The sequence below is a fragment of the Panthera uncia genome, assembly GCF_023721935.1.
Source record: "Panthera uncia isolate 11264 chromosome B2 unlocalized genomic scaffold, Puncia_PCG_1.0 HiC_scaffold_25, whole genome shotgun sequence".
NCBI classification, from domain to species: Eukaryota; Metazoa; Chordata; class Mammalia; order Carnivora; family Felidae; genus Panthera; species Panthera uncia.
In genome coordinates this window covers 2,390,621-2,409,594 of record NW_026057581.1, presented here as the reverse complement: position 1 = coordinate 2,409,594, position 18,974 = coordinate 2,390,621, and the positions used below count along the sequence as shown (strand labels likewise).

Genomic DNA, 18,974 nt, shown 5'->3' with positions numbered 1-18,974 from the left:
GGGGGGGGGGAGGGGGCGGAGCCGGGAGGGCGGAGCGCGCGCCCGTCCCGGGGGGGAGGGGCAGGCGCCGGGACGGCGGCGTGCGTCGGCTCGCAGCGGGGCGGCGGGTGCGGGCGGGTCCCCGCGCGTCCGCGTGCCCGCGCGCCGGCCCCAGGCTCTGTAGAGCGCGCGCTGGCGGTGCGGGGAAAGCATGCTCCAGTGGCGCAATCGGTTAGCGCGCGGTACTTATACAGCAGTATATGTGCGGGTGATGCCGAGGTTGTGAGTTCGAGCCTCACCTGGAGCATGTTTTCTTCCCTTTGCGGTTTCACACTCCTTTTCTTCGGGTGCGTTTTCCCCTCCTCCTCCGGACAAAGCGCTGGAGGGAGCTTGTGTTCTTTTCCGTGGCGAGACCGCGGATATGGAGGGCATTTGGTAGTTTTCGAACGGGACGAAACCGCACACCAGAGGAGGCAAATTGAATTTATCCAGGCAGAGGCGCTTCTCCCGGGTCAGGGGGCCTCACAGCCATTGCATATCGGCGGAGGAGGCCCCGTCCTTTCCCCGCCCCTTTCCTTAACGGATTCCGCAGCTCTTTGGGAAGCGGGCGGGGGAGCGGAGCGCCGGGGCGTGCTGTCTGCTGTCAGCTCCCGGGGTGCGGATGGGGGCAGAGGGGGCGCTCCCGCATCTTAGTTCTGAAGCCGCAGGGCGCCGTCTGGTGGCCGGATTCCACCTGTGACATCTTCGTGGGATTTGAGTCGCCCAGGCCGGCCTCCAGCAGTGAGGCACCGGGCACGGGTGGCTGGGTACGTACTTCTTCCTAATTTCATCAGAAAATAAACAGACAAGGCCTGTTTGCAGAGCTGCTCTCATTCTGACGCTGTGTCTGAAATAAGTGATTCAAGGTTGCCTGTTTCTTTGTCCAGGCTGTCCTGGATTTATTCTGTCTCAGGGCCTCCTCCTCTTCTTTTCCTTAAATACGACATTCCCTACAGTTCCGTCCTCCGCTTTCCTCTCGGCTAAGGATATACGCAATCTTTGTGTGGCATTCGTTCCCTTGATTACAGCCTCTCCCTAAGAACCGAGGTCTACCCTTTCTGTCGCACACAGCCCTCTCGTTTGAACCCAGAGCCCAGGATCCTGCTGACCTCTGCGCTGTTCTGACCTTAACCCCGTCGGGTCTGTAACATCGACAAGTGGGAAAATTATCAACCTTAAACCCACTCCCGCTCCTGGGCTCTTTACTTCAAAGGCGGTCATTTAACATATATGGAATGCCTGCGTTTTTACTGGGTCCGTGCTACGTGCTGAGGTTACCCACTGAGGTAAAAAGATGAAGCCTCTGTGCTCTGGATGCTGAGTTCTAGGAGGGAGGAATCCGCAGTGACCAATTAAAAATAAACATCCAAGTAGACAGAGTGGCGGAGTGTTTCCTGGAGAAAAACAAAGACAGGCGACAAGGGACAGGAGGCACCAGAGTATGTGCTGGGAGTGCTGTATCGTGTAGGGTTGTGACGGAAGGCTCGCTAAGCCAGTGGCCTGTAGGCAGAGGCCTGAAGGAAGCAAGGAAGCAAGTCTCAGGTCTCCACCGCGGAAGTCCTGCCCAGGCCCAGGGAAGAACAAACACGTGGCCTAGCTGTGGGATGTCCCCAGAAGCTCACTGCCGTGTATTTTTCCACAGAAGAGCCTCTTCGATAATTTTTGAAAAGCTAATACGTGACATGATGTTATATGCGGTACCGGTTAGGACCGAGGCCAAAGGATGTTCGAGGAGACGGTGTGGAAGCAGAATCCCAGAGGCACAGAGCAGTGTCCCCAGGGCTTTCCCGCGTGCTGTCCGAGGCTGGGCTGTCCCTGGCTTCCGAGGCTTGATTTTAGAGCATTGCCGTGGGTTGTTCAAAACAGAAGACAGCCATGCAGTTTTCTAGCAACTCCTTTTTCGTGAGATTCTCACCAACTTAGTGGCTTAAAAGAGCGCAGGATCATTGCGTTGCAGCTCCTTAGGCCGCGAGTCCACGGTGGCTCTCACTGCCCTGAGATCAGGCTGCTGGCCAGGCTGGGACCTCCTGGAAGTTCTGGGGGAGCATCCTTCTTCTTGCCTGCTCGGCTTTCAGCCTTCTAGAGCCCGCCGGCGCCTTGGCCCTGGGCCATTCCATCTCCAGAGCCAGCCACTGAATGACCCTGATCGCTGCTTCTGTGGTCACCTCTCCTTTCCTGACTCTAATGTTTCTCCTCTTCCATCTTTTAAGGACCCTTATGATTGTACTGGAGCCCCTGGATAATCCAGGATAATCTCCCTATTTTAAGATCCTGAATTAGGCACATCTGCAAAATTCCGTTTGCCGTGTGAGGCAGCACGTTCCCAGGATCTGGGGGTGGTGGTGTGGACATCTTCACGGAGGCCTTACTCTGCCCAGCAGGATGATCGTATCTCAGGGGTAAACTCCACCACCGTCGACGGGGAGCAGCGCCTTCCCCCAGCATCTCCTCCTTCCCTGGTGTAGCCTACTTCCCCTGCACGCCCCCCTGGCCACCACTCACCTGCTCTCCGCTGCCATCCGGTTGCCTTTTCTAGAATTTCGTGTAAGTGAGATCATACAACTTGTGGGGTTTTGGTTCGACCTCTTCTACTTGGCATCGTGCTGTGCTGATGTCTGTGGCCGAGACTCATGTTTGATTCCTCGCATTTGTCTGTTACGCGGTCTTCTTGATTCCACCTTACCTCCTAATGTCTCTCTCTATTCCCCTGCCTATGAGATTCTCTTCATCTGGTCCATGTGCCAGATTCCTGCTCCTTCTTCGTGGCCCGGAAACAGACCTGATGGTTTCTTCCCTCTTCCTAATAGATAATTTGTAGTGCTGAATTCACATTTATCTCATGGTAAAAAAGATGTGTTTACATATACAGCCGTCTTTCCTACGAGTTTGCTTATTAAGGGCAATTACCATGAATTTTTGCTCAAAAGTGCTCAAAATGCTCAAAAATATCTATAGAGTCTCAAAATGGTACAGGAGAAGAATGCAGAACTTTGAAGAGAAAAGGAAGATAAAAAAGGAAGGAGGAAAAAGTAAGGTGGTTTGGATGGGAATGATGAGAAGGGAAAAAAAAAAGGGGTTTCTGTTGGCTGTTCCAGGTGAAAATATCAGATATTTTAAACACTATAACTCGAGGTTTTTGTAGAGTTGACACACACTTCCACCAAATGAGGATTGATTTACACGCTTGGCTGAGAAATAGAACTGGCAATGAGTTTGTTTTAGCCACCGTGAGACCTCGTGTGCCATCAGAAAAGGCCACATAGGGGCGCCTGGGTGGCTCAGTCGATTGAGGGTCCGACTCTTCATTTGGGCTCATGTCATGATCCTGGGGTCGTGGGATCCAGTCCGTGTTGGGCCCCATGTTGGGTTCCACACTGGGCACTGGGCGTGGAGGCTGCTTAAGATTCTCTCTCTCCCTCTGCCCCTTTCCCCAGCCTGTGTGCACTCTCTCTAAAATTAAAAAGAAGGCGGGGGAGGAGGAGGAGGAGGAGGAGGAGAAGAAGAAGAAGAAGAAGAAGAAGAGGAAACAGCCAAATATTCTACTTCAAAAATTTCCCTCTTCATTGTGTCCAGTAAAATTTTGTGACTATTTATGGAGTGATAGAATTTTAAATAGTTGAACAAGAAACTTTCTCACAATTTTGACCTGTGGGTGTCTTTACTATTTGCTTATTTCTCCCCAGTTTCCATTTCTATTTCTGGTGCAAACTGAAAAGATCCATATCCTTAAAAAGCCCTGTAAGTGATTTTATCCATAACTTAAATATGGCCCACTCTTGCGTCTTCTGTCACATCCAAGTTATGGTTCATGTAACAATTTTGTGAATTTTTATTTATTTATTTATTTTGCCTAGATAACACATTTCCTTGGCTCTGAATATTTGTGAGTATCAAGGTCCTCCCTGGTTCTATCTCCCAGCCCCCAGGTCCCCGAGCACAGGCTGTTGCTTTACGTTGTGGACGCAAATTGAATAAGCTTTTTAAAAATCTTTAAAGAGAAAGGAAAAGAGTTTCATTTGAGCACAAGTTAGTTCAGGTGCCTGGGATACACAAACCTTGCAAAGAAGAGAGAGCTCTTAGGAAGGAACATTTGGTGCAGTTATATATGTTTTTCACATTTAAAAAAGTTATGGGGGCGCCTGGGTGGCTCATTCAGTTAAGCGCCAGACTTTGGCTCAGGTCAGGGTCTCGTGGTTCATGGATTCAAGCCCTGTCAGGTTCTGTGCTGACAGCTCAGAGCCTGGAGCCCGCTTCAGATTCTGTGTCTCCCTCTCTCTCTGCCCCTCCCCTACTCATGCTCTGTCTCTTTCTCTCAAAAATAAATAAACATTAAAAAAATTTTAATGTTACAAATCATCATGATGAAGAACATTCTAGAAAGTTAGACTTTATCTTACATTTTTAGTATGTGCAACGCCACGTGACTTTAATCTTACAGGAACCAGGGAGGTTTTGAAACTTTTCTTATCTTTATGTTAGGAATGCTCCTTTTTGGTTATTATTATTTTTTTAAACAAAGCAGATGTACCATGTGTGTTCAAGGCAGAAATAGAGCCCCTGCTTTGAGGTTTTGCTGAGTCATTTTGACCTTGGTAAATGTTAAAGCATGGCTTCCCTGGGAGCCCAGAAGCAGGGCCCATAAACATGAAAAGTTGACAATTTTCTTTGTTTTACCAATGTTGTTAGTTTCTTCAAAAACTAGAGTGACTTACGTTCTCTTCTTTGCCAGATACCATTCGAGGTGAACATGTGGAGAGGACCCCACCCCTTCCCAGGTAGTGAAAACGGCCAGAGAGGTCTGTCCTTTGCTTCAGATATTGGAAGCTAATCTATGTCATACCCAAAAGTAGCAGTGAAACCTTGGTCTGTGAGCCTAATTCGTTTCAGAAACATGCTTGTGATCTAAAGCACTTCATTGCAAATATATCCAATATGTATTTGTATATTCAAGCAAACTTCAAAACCATTGGCTCAGTTGTGATCACCTGACGTTCGGCGTCACGTACGACTCGTTTTGCAAGACATTGCTCATGTATCAAGTGAAAATTTATCAGAAACGTTTGCTTGTCTTGTGAAACGTTTGCGGAACAAGATACTTGCAATCCCAGGTTTTACTGTGTATATATTTTAGGATGGGTCTGGCCACATACCACAGCTATGTCAGAAAGACCAACCATGTGATCTAGGGTGAGGGCTTTAGGTCATGCTCTCAGGCAGCCTGGAGAGTGAGTTCAAGCACATGCATAATCGATCACTTATGCCTGTACAATAAAGCCCGGTAAAAACTCTGGGCACAGAAACTCAGGTGAACTTCCTGAGCTAACAATAAATACTCTGTGCATTGTCACATGTCGATGCAGAACGGTCGCTTATCCTGAGGATGACAGCAATTTCATTTGGAACTCTGCCAGAGTCTGCTGGATGTGTGTCTCCTTTTGGCTGATTTTAATTTGTGTCCTTTCCCTTTAATACACTGTAACCAATGAGTATAATAGCTCTGATGAGCTCCGGGACCCCTTTTAGCAAATTATCGAGCCCAATGGTGTTTTGCAGAATGAAAACTTGCAAATACGTGTCAGAAGCGAGAGAAGCCTAGGGACTGTGCCCTCACACTTTGCTGTTTGGCCAACTCCAGGTAGAGGAGTCAGGTAGAAATCTCCCCCGATCTGACAGTGCTTCCCATGAAACGGATCAATAGTAACATAGGGAATAAGCTTAATTATTTCTAACACCCTCTTTTTACAATATTAAGGAGCAAATCGTGGCTGATTCTCTAGGAGCCCTCTGGGAAATCTCAATCAGTGTTAGGTGCAAACTGCGTCAGGAGTTGAAGCGAGGAGAGAAAAATGTCAAAAGTTTCCAGGTAGTAACACCTAATTAAATAGGTTCGCAAGTTAATACTTGGCTACCTATTTAACCAAGTGACAATAAGATCTTAAAGGTAAACACAGGGGACTTTCAGTTTCTGCTCCAACATGTAAACAGTTTGGGAGCCATCACTCTCATCCTCACCACAAGAGAAAAGCTGAAAATCAATAATTGTCCCTAGATGTATCAGGATATTGAGGTCACAGGGCGACCTGGTAACCCAAAACCTGGAGAGGAAGGAGAGCGGCAGAGGGAATCACGGTCACTGATCACAGTCCGTGAGCATCACAGAGGGTGGAATCACAGCCAATGCTCAAGTAAGCCCCAGAAGGTGGAAACGGAGCGGGAGACAGCTAACAAAACAAAGAACAAGGGAAATGAGTGGAAAATGTTTACAAATACGGATGTCCTTGACTTGCAGTGGGGTTACGTCCTGCTAAACCCATCATAAATGGAAAATGTAAGTTACAAATGCATTTAACGCACTTCCTACGGGACATCAGTTTCGCTCGCCTCACATGTGTTCAGAATGCTCCCATCAGCCTACAGTTGGGCAAAATCATCTAACACCCAGCTTATTTTATACTAAAGTGTTGAATGTCTCATGTAATTCACTCAATGCTGTGCTGAGAGTGACCAGCAGAACGGGGTCAGAATGGTCGTGATGCTTCCCAGCATCACGAGAGAGGACCCCACCCACGTCACAGCCTGGAAAAAGATCGAAATCCAAAGTCTGCTTCCTCCTGAATGTGTATGGCTCTTGCACCAACGTAAACGGAACCATCATAAATGGGGACTGTCTGTGCGGTAATCCCTCCGTACACGTGGTTCCACTTTTGACAGTTTCCGCTGCCCGCGGTCAGCTGAGGTCTGGAGGCAGACGACCCTCCTTGTGACATGTCATCAGAAGGTCAAGAGCAGCCTAACGCCTACATCGCAGTGGCTGCCTCATTCAGCCACTGCATGTTTCAAAACCTATGGGCCTGTACAACACAAAGAGTAAATCCTAGGAAACTGCGGACCTCGGCTGCGAACAATGTATCACTCTTGGTTTATCCATTGTAACAAATGTATCATACTAATGCAAGATGCTACTAAGAGAAGAAACTCTGAATTTGGGGGAATAGGGAACCTGGGAACTCCCTGAACTTTCTGCACAATTTTTTTTTTGTAAACCTAGAAATGCTCTGAAGAATAGCCTATTTTAAAAAGTCAACATAGAAGGTAATGTCATTATAAATAACCGTAGCTGTGTCAAAGGTGGAAAGACTTTGTTATCTTACATAATCAAGGGCATACTAAAAACAGATAGTTGTAGGAGTTAAATTCTGCCATTTGGGGGAGGAAATGAACTGAATTGTCACCGTTGTGCCAAAGCATGTAATGGCGGGAGCTTTTGAAGGGGGCTTGGGGTGCATTTAGAGTTACCCATAATATCAAGGTGAAAAGCCAGAGCAAAATAACTGTCAAACAAAGAAGCAAAATTAGATCCTTACTGAGCTGCCCCAGATGAATGTCTGGAGCACCTGTATCAGCAGGTGGTCTCACTGGGATCGATCCCAGAGCCACCGTCAGGAAAGGACGACAGCAGGCTGGGAGCCCTCAGCGTCTGGGTGGATAAGACGGGTGTCCCAGGTGGGCTTTTACTCCCATGTGACCCAGGACACCAAACGGCCAAAGACAAAAGCCAGATAGATGAGGACACCGACTTTCTTTAGGCCCTCGTGATCGGGAGAGTGCCCCAGAATGCGGGATGGCGGCGTTCTCTGCAGGGTGGTTTGCCTTAGACTTTTATAGGGAATATACACAGCGTCCACATGAGGTTGTGTGGAATCGTTTAGCAACTGGGGAAGTTTCAATCAGATGAGTGGGAAGTGTTCAGTTGTGTGTCTGGCTACTTTCAAGGGGATTGTACAGAGTTCACGCAGCAGGCCTGGGACTGCTGTCCTTAGAAGGGCCTGCTTGCAGGATGGGCCTGTGGCTGGCATCTGGGCACTTAGATTCTAAGAGATTCCGACCGTTTCCCAAATGGCGGGAGCGCCTCACTGTGCCTGAGCTGTTCATGCAAAGCATACAGTTCTGCCGAACACCTGCCTTCTTCCTGGGTCTGCAGTTTTGATATACGCTAGGCAGTCTCCCCCCACCCCCAAGTATTTGGGCACCGGGTCTCTAACGAACTTCCCTGGTGGACATTTTCCATGTCTTGTCACAATTTTCGGCTGTGGGAATTAAGCCTGTCCTCTCTGACTCGCCCCTGGTTTCCCCCAGACTTTGCGCCTGGTGCCTTTTTCCTTTGCTGACTTTTGCTGTGATAAATCATAGCTATGAGGACACCTATATGCTGAGTCCCGTGAGTCTTTCTCGAATCATTGAACGGGGGTGGGGGTGGGGGGACAGAGGGACAAACAGTTCTCATCTTAGTCAATCACTCATGTCACAAAGGCATGACATGAGAACTTGGCGAGGAGTGACAGGGGAAGGGTCTGTGTTTGGTCTTACCAGCAGGTTTGGGCAAAAGAGGAAAGATTTGTGTTTGGGCTTGTCTGCGCTTAAATACTATGATGATGTTTTGCATTATATAGGAGGTGGGGTTTGTTGACTGCAAGTTGCTCATATAATTTTTGATACAGGGTATGCTAAATTATTATTTTTTTCAGTTATCCAAATAACAGATACCCCCATAGTGTAACTATTTTAAACAATACAGAGAAACACCAAAAATATCTTATTCTCCTCTCTGTTAATAATTAATATCATTAGTCATCAAAAAAAAAATACAAGTGAAAATCACAAAGAAACTGCACGACATCCTGGCCTGAATAGCCAAAATTAGAGTGGCTGACAATATCCGGTACTGGCTAGTCTATGAAGTAACCAGAAGCCTCACACATCGCTGTTAAGAGTGTATACACTTAATACGTGCATTTTGGAAAACTGTTTAGCAACATCTAATAAAGGTAAACATACATATATCCTGTGACCCAGCAATTTCATATTCTATCTGTGTATTTATGTATCTAGGTATTTATCAATGTATCTATCCATATACCTTTGTATCTATCTATGTATCTATCTGTGTATGTATCTATCTATTTATATGATGAATGAGTGCTTATGTTCACCTGAAACCATGCACAAGACGGTTCAGTGGCTTTTGTAGCCTAGAACTGGAAACCAAATGCCATCATCAGCATTAGAATGAACCGGTGAATTGTGGTGTAACCAAATGGAAGTTGATGTAAAGGAACAAACTGTCTTCACAGATAAAAACACAGATGAATCTCAAAGACAATATTGAGTGAAAGAAACCAGACATAAGAATGCAGATTCAATTTGTTTTAATGTGTATGAAGACACAGTAAAGGACAGCACATACAGTGAGAGCCCGGACCAGTGGCTGACTTTGGGAGGACAGCAAATGAGAGGGAGTCTGACAGTGCTCAGGTGCTTACACAGTGTGTGTGCTTGTAAAAATCATCAAGCTGTGCACTTAAGATCTGCATACTTTACGCTATGTAATTTATACTTTCGTAAAATGAAAGGGGAAAGGAATAAAAACAACTGAAAGAATAAAAAAATTGGGGGGGGGGTCCAAACTAGAAATTACCCCAAATGGTGTTTTCTTGAATTCTTCCAGCAGGAAGCTTTGAATCCCTACATTCCCACGGCTATCTAATTCATACATTAGAAACCCAGTACAAAATTTTCTTTATCACCTTTTTTTTTTGTTCTTCCTACAATACTCAGGAAACCTTAAATATGGTCACACATTGTGTAAATTTGTTTAACTTTTTTTTCGTATAGTTAACATACAGTATTGTATTACTGTATGTATAGTCACCCCCCCCATCTGATTTCTTTTTCCGTAGGATTAGTTTTGAAATGGGCAAAATGTAACATTTTCAGAAGATTATTTTTGTGTTACATTTTCAGAAAACAACACAAAAAATTTACTGACTTTCCTGAAACGTATCATCCTAAAAAGCAAATAGGCTGTTCAGAAAAGCTTATTTAAGGAGTAATTGACAAGAACCACTCTCAGGGCTCGCCGAGATAGCTCAGTTGGGAGAGCGTTAGACTGAAGATCTAAAGGTCCCTGGTTCGATCCCGGGTCTCGGCAGGCGTCCCACGCCCCTTTTGCAAATGTTGACTTTCCTATTACTGATGGGCCTCGGAAACCGTGAACTCATAGCAAATGTCAGTCACCCTCAAATAAGTTCAGTCCACAGCACCATTTATGTAGAAAGGAGCCACATACATTTGCCCTTACTTTATTGGAAAGGGCTTTTGTAAACTCTGGCAAAACGCAATTCTACATCTATACACTAAGTTCCTCCAGTTCCTTCAGGTAAAGAGATCTCAGTGCCTTTTTCAGAGCACTGGGGTGTTATTAAATGCATCCATAAGAATCAGGGCATGAGCACTTTGAGTTCTTCACTTAATTACCTCTGTTTCTGCTTTCATTTAGGGTCCTTACATGGTCAGCACTTTGAATCTTGTAAGAAGTTTTGCTTACTTTATACAGCATTTTGGTTTTCAGCTCTAGGGACAGTCCTAGTGCGTCATTTTACTGTGCAGAAAGGCGAGAATGATAGTTTAAACACAAATTGAATTGTATTTATTTTTAAAGAACCTCTGGTTTATTTTTTAAAATATAATTTATTGTCAAATTGGCTTCCGTACAACGCCCAGTGCTCATCCCAACAAGTGCCCTCCTCCGTGCCCATCACCCACTTTCCCCTCTCCCCCCCCACATGAACTGAATTTTACTAGTATTTATTAAGATTATACGTGACTATATATATGCTATAAAATAGCACGGGAATTGTGAACATTGATCTATCATTTTTCCCAAGGCAGCGCTGGATACTTAACGGAATCTAATCTGAAACATAACGCGCATCGTGTGAAATTCTCTTACAAGACATTTGCTGCACACGCTACAATATATGGCCGAGGGTGTAGGTGGGGACGTTAAAGGAACGCTTGACTAGGGGTAGGATATTTTGGGGGGGGGGGGGGGAAGGAAGCAGACGAGCGCTCTGGTGGTCTCCGAGGACGATCTGAGGGTAGAGGCTAGGATCAATGGATTCGTTCTATGCCATTATGTTAAAGGGGGTCTTTTCACGAGCCCCTCTTCTGATCCGGAATCACTACGTTCACACGCAATATTTCACTTAAAAGCAGGCACGGAAAAATACAGTTGTGGACGTGGGACCTTCGGTCCACGTGGGCAGGGGACCGAGGTGGGGTGAGGACAGCTGACCCGCACCCTAGGTTTCCCCAGCCGGGAGGGGCTGGGTCTGCAGGGGAGCGAGTGCGGGGCCCGCGGTGGTCCCGGAGACCCAGGGGCGGGGTCGGAAAAGTCAGGGGGCCGGGCCGCCCTGGAAACTCCGTTCTTCCCGGAGGAAGGAGTCCAGGGTAATCCCTTCGGCGTTTCAAGGCCCGGAAACCAGCGACGTGCGTCGCGGCGGCTTTGCCTGCCGAGCCCGGAGCCCGGGACGCGGTTGGGGGGCGCGGCTGCCGTGCGGACCCCGGGGTCAGGTCGCGGTGGGGCGCGCGGCTCCCCGCGACGACGAGGAGGACGCAGACCGCGGAGGCCACCTCGGGGACTCGGAAGCCCTGGGCCCCCAGTCTCTACCCGTCGACCCTGGACACTTCCAGAGCGGACCCTGGAGGCCCGTGCTTCTGTCCTGCGCCAGCGTCGGCTTTGAACCCAACAGTCGTCATCACCTGTTGATTCTCTTAGCTTTAAATAAAAGTATTCTCGGAAAAGTATTCTCAGCACGAAAGTTCGACAAATACGTGGGGAGTAACTCAGGCCGGGAACACCTTCAACCTGTCTTCGGGGGACCGGCCAGGAGGCTCGTGGGACGCCCAGCGCGCAGCTGGCTGACTCCGGGGGTCCCCCCGCTCGCACGCCGCGATCCGAGGGACACCCAGCAGGTGCCGTCGGCGGAGAATTAACAGCCGGGCGCCGCCTGCCCCTCGCCCTCTGCAAACCTCCGCGGCCCTGCTCTCCCGCCCCCAAACAGGACAACTCACGGTGGTGACCCGTGCTGCTGGGGGCCGCCGTCCCGGCTCATGACGTCGGGGCAGGTGTCTGCGGGGCTTCAGAGACCCCGGGGCACAGCGCCTTTCCTGCCTCGCGCTCGTCTGCGTTTCCTTGCCTGGAACCGACCTGAACTGGACGCGTCACTAAGGTACAAGTCCTGGGAGAGAAGTTTGCGACGTGTGATCCAGAGCTACCGACTCGCCTCTAAAAAGGGGACACTCCCTTCACCACAACCGAAAATCCCGTCCCGGTGCTCTCTCCACACATAGGCTGGCCCCAGCGTCTGCACAAGTCTCTCCGTGGATTTCCTAGTCCAAATCCGAAGAACTGGGAGTGTAGACTTCTCATTACAGGCTATGGATACAGTTCAAAATGGTCCTTAGAAGCGGGAGAAGAAAAAGAAGACATTCCCCTTAGTTTTGGGCAAACAAAACTGTAGATGAACTTATTCTTTTAGAAAGCGTCCCCCGTCGGGTGGCCGGTTAGCTCAGTTGGTTAGAGCGTGGTGCTAATAACGCCAAGGTCGCGGGTTCGATCCCCGTACGGGCCACGCAGGGTGACCTTTTTGGCCTTCCTGGCGCGTGCACTTGGCCAACTCACTCGTCGGACCCCAAATCGCCGCGAATCAGAACCAGAAGTTCAGACCTTCCTCTTCCCAACAAGAAGGCTATGTAGCTTCGCTTCGCTTGTTCTTAATTAAAAGTAACTACACCCGCTGCGAAGAGTTTCCTGAAGCAACCCGAGGGAGTGGTGTGGGAACGAGGCGGCTGTGTTTTAGGAAAGGGGGGCGTCAAGGACAGTTGTAGCAATGTGCCTGCTCGGTTTTCGGTGAAACTCCAGGAGACGGTATTATCCGGGCGCGTGAGAGAAGCTGCTAGAGAGAAAAGGAGGCAGGCGGAGGTTGGCGGTGACTCGGTTGGCTGGGGCAGCGACACACGGGCTTCGCTCCGGTCGGGTCTCCGCCCCTGTACCTGCGGGCCCCCGGCGAGGCTGCACCCGCTTTCTTCGGTTCCGTCCCCGCCCGCCAAGGCGCACGCGCTGACCGCAATTCACCTGCCACGCCGAGCGAGGAGACAGGCTACACATTGGGAAATCGGTTCACGTATGAGGATGATCTTCTGGGCTGGTTTGAAGAATTTCCCCCACTTGGCAGTGATTCCCCCCCAGCCTCTATGCTGGGCCCCGACGCACAGGGAGGAGGCAGGTCTGTTGAGAGCCCCCTCCCCACCTCACCCCCACCCCCGGGAGCTGCCACCTCCCAGGTCTTCCTCATCTTCTCCCGCAGTTTACTTTTGTAAAAGAAGGGATTCCTGTCGGTTCTTCGTCCCTCGGGGGCGGGGGCGTCTGTCCCCACGATGGCCTGGCCGGGCACGTGGGGACATGTCGGGGAGGAGTGGCGACTGCGGCCGGCGTCAGGGCCAAGCTCTAAGGGGCCCCACTGAGGCAAAGAGCCGCTCGCACCGTGTCCCCACAGCCCAACCTTCCTTGAGGGGTTCCCCAGGAGGGGTTCCCTTTCTTGGTTGGTAGCCGTGGGAGGAAGCAGCTAGCAGGAGAGACCTCTGGGGTGAGGACCTTTCCCACCGGGAAAAATGTGGGTGGAGAAGATACTGGAAGAACAGCTTTTATTTTTTAGAGCTTCTTTGATTTTAAAACCTTCCTTCTAACGGTCTTTTTGGGCCAATCTCCTGTCTCAAGTTCAAGAGATGAAGGAAGAAAAAGCTTAGAGGATCGTTCCTTCGATGCTTCTGACGCGTCTCTCAGACTCAACCCACAGCCGATGTGGCACAGCATCGCGAGGGTGAAGGATCATGTTCCAGGAAAATGTGTTCGGAGGACTTTGAGGATTGTTTCAATCTTTCTTTTTTCTTTTTCTTTTTTTTATAGGTACCTAGAAAGCATGAAGAGAAAAAAATGAGCCCAACGAGCCAGCCAGGAGTCGAACCTAGAATCTTCTGATCCGTAGTCAGACGCGTTATCCATTGCGCCACTGGCCCGCGCTTGCTCAGGTGGCCTCAGTGTCAGTATTTTCGTTACTTTACACAATTCACACCAGACGAGGAAGTGGTTGACTAGGAACAAAATCTGTACCAATTCTGGGAAACCATAATTGATTTTATTACTTGCTTGCAGAACACCTTTACATAAAATGTTTTCATTGAAGACAGAGGGCGACCTGCACTTCTCTGACTGTCCCCACGGGACACTTGTTTGGTGCTTCGGGGCTGTTTGCTTTGCTTCGTTTTGGTTTGGCTTTTGCTTGAACAAATCTCCACGGACGCAGGGTTCACGTTCCCTCTGGACTCTGTCTTCACTCCAGCTTATACTGGTGCCTGGCTTTGGGGCTCCTCCTCACCGCCCCGCCCGCAGACGTCGCCCACAGACTGCAAGAAACACCAGATGCAATAAGGAGGCGAGAATTCAGTGGAAGTATACATTTTAAGATTCGCACTTGACGGAGAAACTTGGAAACCAGGAACTCATTTACTAACAAACACAAAATTGGCTTAAATTGTACTTGGCTCTTCGAGGGAGGCAGAATAGTCGCCAGCGTGAGCAGGCGTTTGTCAGATTTCACAGCCTCACGATCAGGCAGCCGGTGTTTTTGAGCTCTCCAAGGCCGGATCTCGGCATGGACGGTGGAGACGTGGAAATCTGGAGGTTCTCAGGCGCCCAGACCAGGGAAGGGGAGGGTGGAAGTCACACCGGGCTGGTGGCCCAGGCGCCTCAAACATTCAGGGTTATTGGGACCGTGGCTGAAGGGAGGGGGCCGGTTGGGACCCTCACCAAAAAGCTACAACGCTGTGAGCAGGATTTGAACCTGCGCGGGGAGACCCCATTGGATTTCGAGTCCAACGCCTTAACCACTCGGCCATCACAGCCCCCGTGGAGAAGGCCCCACTCGCTGGACTGAAGACAAGGGTCTGTCATTGACCCGGTGGCGTGGCAGAAGAGATAGGGGTGGCTGATGCCGGAGGGTCCCCTCAAAACCTTCTTCAACTTCATGGCTCTTTCAACTTTTCAGATATTTAGGCAAAAATCTTGGCAACACGCTTGACTTCAATTATTCTTTCATTCCACACAGGTGCGGGAATTCTCTTTCCCTCTGCCCTCAGAAGCATCTAGATCCGAAAACGCTCTCACCACCCAGCTGCTAGCAGCCTGGTGCACAGCACCTGCACGTCTAACGCGGAATATGCTGCAAGCATCTCCTAACGGGTCCCGCATCCGGCCTTTCCAGCCCTCACCGAACACTCCACCATGAGCAGCCAGGGGATCTTTCTGAACCTACTCCTCTTGGTGGCCCAGCTGTGCTCACAACTCAGTGGCGTCTCCTCCTTTCATCAGAGTAAGCGCCCAAGTCCCCACCTGAGCTTCCGGGCCCCTGAAGACCTCGGGTGTCACCCTGCACCCCTGCTCAGCTGGCTGCAGTCGCTCTCAGCCTTGTTCTTCGCTGTAAGCATCAGGCTCCTCGCTGTCCCGTGCTTTGCCCTGCCCAGTCCCAGCCCCTTAACTACTGCAGGTGTTTCCTCAAATAACACCTGAAACTCACACCTGAAACTTTCACCTCCCCTCTTTCCAGTGCTTCTCCTCATTCTCTGCTTTATTTTCCCCCATGTCACTCATAATCACTGTAACACACTGTGTAACTTATTTATTTTGTGTGGGACCATGTGAGTTAGTTCATGGGACCATGGGACCGTGTGTTGAAATGTGAGTACTCCTGGCTCCCCATTACATGCTTATTCCTTCACATCCTTTTGGATATGCGTGTATTTTCTTCAAATTCCCAAGGCCCCAATGTTCACAATTTCCATATGTAGGGAAGAAAAATGTTCCCTCTCTTCTCTTAGGCTGGGGGCTGGGGCCTACGAATGCAACTGACAAAAGACAGACGAACCGGAGAAAAGGTTTACAAAGTTTGTTGATGTTTTTTTTTTTTATTTTAATTTTACAGGCGTGAAGGCTTCACGTAAAAGAAGTGAGAACCCAAAGAAGCAGTTAGACTGGAAAGCTTTTATGCCATTTTAGCAAAGGGTGATACATTGTAGGGAAGCGGGTGGACCAAGAAAAGGGGAGCGTGGGCTCCAAGGGGCAACAGTTGTGGGAAGGAAAACAGCGGGGAAAGAATGGAAGACGGGGTTGGTTCGCAGTTTATCTCCTCGGGCTCCTCTTGGCGCTGACTTCCTACCTCCAGTCATCGGGGTGGTTCTCTCTCTGGCAGGACATGGGGGGTGGGGGGGAACCTTCACCAAGGGACACTTATGTCCTGTTTCAGGCACACAGGACGACAGAGGGCTCTTCCTGTTTGCTTTTTCTCAGTTGCTCTCAGTTCAAAATCATCCTTATACTAAACTGACGTATTTGGGTGTAGCAAATGTTCGCGTGTGTTTTTAAGTCTGAGACCCCAGAAAGGGAGTGCAGGTTCACGTCTAAAAGGATGTAGGCTCAGGAGCAAAACGAAGGCCAGCGGCTGTTTCCGCCCGGTTTCGAACCGGGGACCTTTCGCGTGTTAGGCGAACGTGATAACCACTACACTACGGAAACCCCGTGATGGGAGAACCTGGTAAAAGTAAATATTTCTTGATGCCCCCAGGTCTTTTTCGTAGGGGAATTTTCCCTTTACAAGATTAAAGGGAAAAGATTAAAGGATTAAAGATTCCCAGGAGAAATGCGTTCACCAAAGGTATCTACCATAATGTTCAGAGAAGCCTGTTTAGCCAAAAAAATTGGAAACTACCCCAGTGCCCATGAAGGCTTTCTACAGAAAATGACCCTTGATCTGAGACTTCATAGATGAAAAGACTATGAAGCATGATGCAGAGACGTCAGAAAGGGGGGTCTTGTCATTGGGAACTGAGTGGAGTGGGCGTGATCTTGGGAGGCGGGGAATGGTGGGTGGGCGGGGATGGAGGCGTGGCGGGGGGGGGGTGGAGGTCAGGAGGCAGGTCGGTGGATATCCAAGGATTTGAAGGAGGGCATAGAAAGAAATGAGATTACATGGGAATATGTGGGCCAGACCAGAGACGATGAGGTGTGTGCCTTCCACAGAGGGGAAGGTATAATTTAATCTGAATGTGATGAGACAGGTTGGAGCCTAAGCTTTAATTCTTGGAGTGTAGACGTCATCAGTGAAGATTTCCTTAAAAAAAAAAAAAAATCAAGGTGTACTTTACACTATTAAAATGCACGAATCTTAAGGATACAGCTCAATGAAAAAATAAAAGTCACATCACCTCATTGATTCAAGAAGCCCAGCAAATGACAGCCAGGATAATCATAAGGGAAATCATAACCACCTAAATTATATTGAAATGCTTGGAAACCAAAGATTTAAAAAATCTTAAAAAGGAGGTGGAGAGAAAAGATAATACATTTTAGGTTAAACAAAGGTTAAATGGAATAATAACTATTCATTCAAAGAAACACAGAAAAAGAGGAACATAAAAAGGGGGGACAAATGGACAAAAAAATAACTTGACGATGGACTTAAATCCAAATATAAATAACTTCATATCGTGTGAGTGGGATAAACACGTAATTAAGTGGCAGAGATCGGCTGGCAGAATAGCAAAATAAGAAAAACCGGAGCCAACTGTTCCCTGCTTACAAGAGACCCGCAAGATGACTAATGATGACAGGTTGAAGGTAGAGTGACGAGGAAAGCTTCCCTTGAAATCACTAGGCATTAGAAAGCTGGTGTGGCCATATCAATATCAGCCAGAGTAGACCTGAAGGTAAAAAGCAAGACCAAGGTTAAAGAGAAACGTTCAACAACAATTAAATGATCAATTCACCAAGGACACTTATTAATTCTTGGATGAAGCAAAACTGAGAAAATTAAAATAAGAAATAGAACAACCACGACTATGGTTGGTGATTTAAAAGACCCCTTGGAGTAGCTGGTGAGAAGCTGAAAGAAAAGGGGAAATAAGTAGGATATAGAAGATTTAGGCCATGGCTAGTAACTTAGCAATTTAACCTAATTAGCACTTTTAAGACACTACGCCTAACTCTTGCAGAATACACATTATTTTCAGGTGCACCTGAAAAATTCACCAAAACAGGGCCATCGAACAAGTCCCCCAAATTTTTAAAGGACTAAAATAAACCTTCAGATATTTTCTGACAACAGAATTAAACAGGAAGTCAGTAACAAAAAAGTAGAAAATGCCCAGATATAGGGAAACTTCAGCATGACACTTCTATATAAGCCACAAGTCAAAGTCAAAGTATAATGGAAACCAGAAGGTAATTCTAACTAAAAGCAACTAGGACAATACTTAGTGGAAAATATACAGGTTTACATGCATCTATTAGAAAAAGAAGAGAGGGTTAAAATTGGGAAATTTTAAGAAGGAAGTGATGTCTTGTATTTTAAGACAGAGACTTTGGTGTGTCGAGAATGGCTTTCGATGGCCAATCTGGAAGACAGGGACAGCTAAGAGATGTTGAAGACCCAAAGAGGGACCAATAGAAGGACAGATGGCAAGGACATCTTATACATGTTGAAGGCACAATCAACAAGACTTTGTGGTGACTTCATGGTGGGAAAGGCAGTGGGAGGAATCGAGGTTAATTTTAACCACAGGTTTCCAATGGGATTGATGTCAGTTGAGTTTAGGGCGCATTGTGCTAATAGTGCCTATGTGAAATCTAAGTGCAGATGGAAATAATGAGTTTCAAGCTTGGGCGAGATCTGTTTTGGATGTGCATATTTGGGGAGATCAGCTCCAGGCAGGCCGCCAAGATGCTTAGAGTTGATGAAGAAATTCTAAAGGATGAAGGATCAACTCCAGAGATTCTGCAATGGGTCAGCGCTGGGGACATCAGCCCTGGAAAGCGCCAAGGTGCTTGAGATTTTTTCCAGGTGTAATCATGGTGTAGGTACAAGGCTCAAGAACTTAAAACTTAACCATCTGAGAGTGTTCGACACTCCTAAGTTTGATGTGCTGTTTATGTGGAATTGTAGACACAGACTCAGCATTAAACAATACCAACACAGAGAAGAAAGTGTGACAACAGGGAACAGGGA

At 48.1% G+C, this 18,974-nt stretch overlaps 2 protein-coding genes and 6 non-coding genes across 8 annotated transcripts in view; 4 read left to right on the top strand and 4 right to left on the bottom strand.

The window, feature by feature from the left end:
• LOC125939373 (uncharacterized) overlaps positions 1-18,974 on the top strand; it is a 561,003-nt gene that overhangs the window by 388,273 nt on the left and 153,756 nt on the right. The gene's annotated exons all lie outside the window — the stretch shown is intronic.
• Positions 1-18,974, bottom strand: part of LOC125908488 (basic salivary proline-rich protein 3-like) — an 89,472-nt gene that overhangs the window by 67,003 nt on the left and 3,495 nt on the right. The window lies entirely within an intron of this gene.
• Positions 193-286, top strand: TRNAI-UAU (transfer RNA isoleucine (anticodon UAU)). The gene is made up of 2 exons: positions 193-230; positions 251-286. It is a non-coding gene; the product is annotated as a tRNA-Ile (tRNA).
• On the top strand, positions 9,934-10,006 carry TRNAF-GAA (transfer RNA phenylalanine (anticodon GAA)). The gene has a single exon. It is a non-coding gene; the product is annotated as a tRNA-Phe (tRNA).
• On the top strand, positions 12,418-12,491 carry TRNAI-AAU (transfer RNA isoleucine (anticodon AAU)). Its single transcript has one exon. It is a non-coding gene; the product is annotated as a tRNA-Ile (tRNA).
• Positions 13,863-13,935, bottom strand: TRNAR-ACG (transfer RNA arginine (anticodon ACG)). The gene has a single exon. It is a non-coding gene; the product is annotated as a tRNA-Arg (tRNA).
• On the bottom strand, positions 14,739-14,820 carry TRNAS-CGA (transfer RNA serine (anticodon CGA)). Its single transcript has one exon. It is a non-coding gene; the product is annotated as a tRNA-Ser (tRNA).
• TRNAV-AAC (transfer RNA valine (anticodon AAC)) lies at positions 16,414-16,486 on the bottom strand. The gene has a single exon. It is a non-coding gene; the product is annotated as a tRNA-Val (tRNA).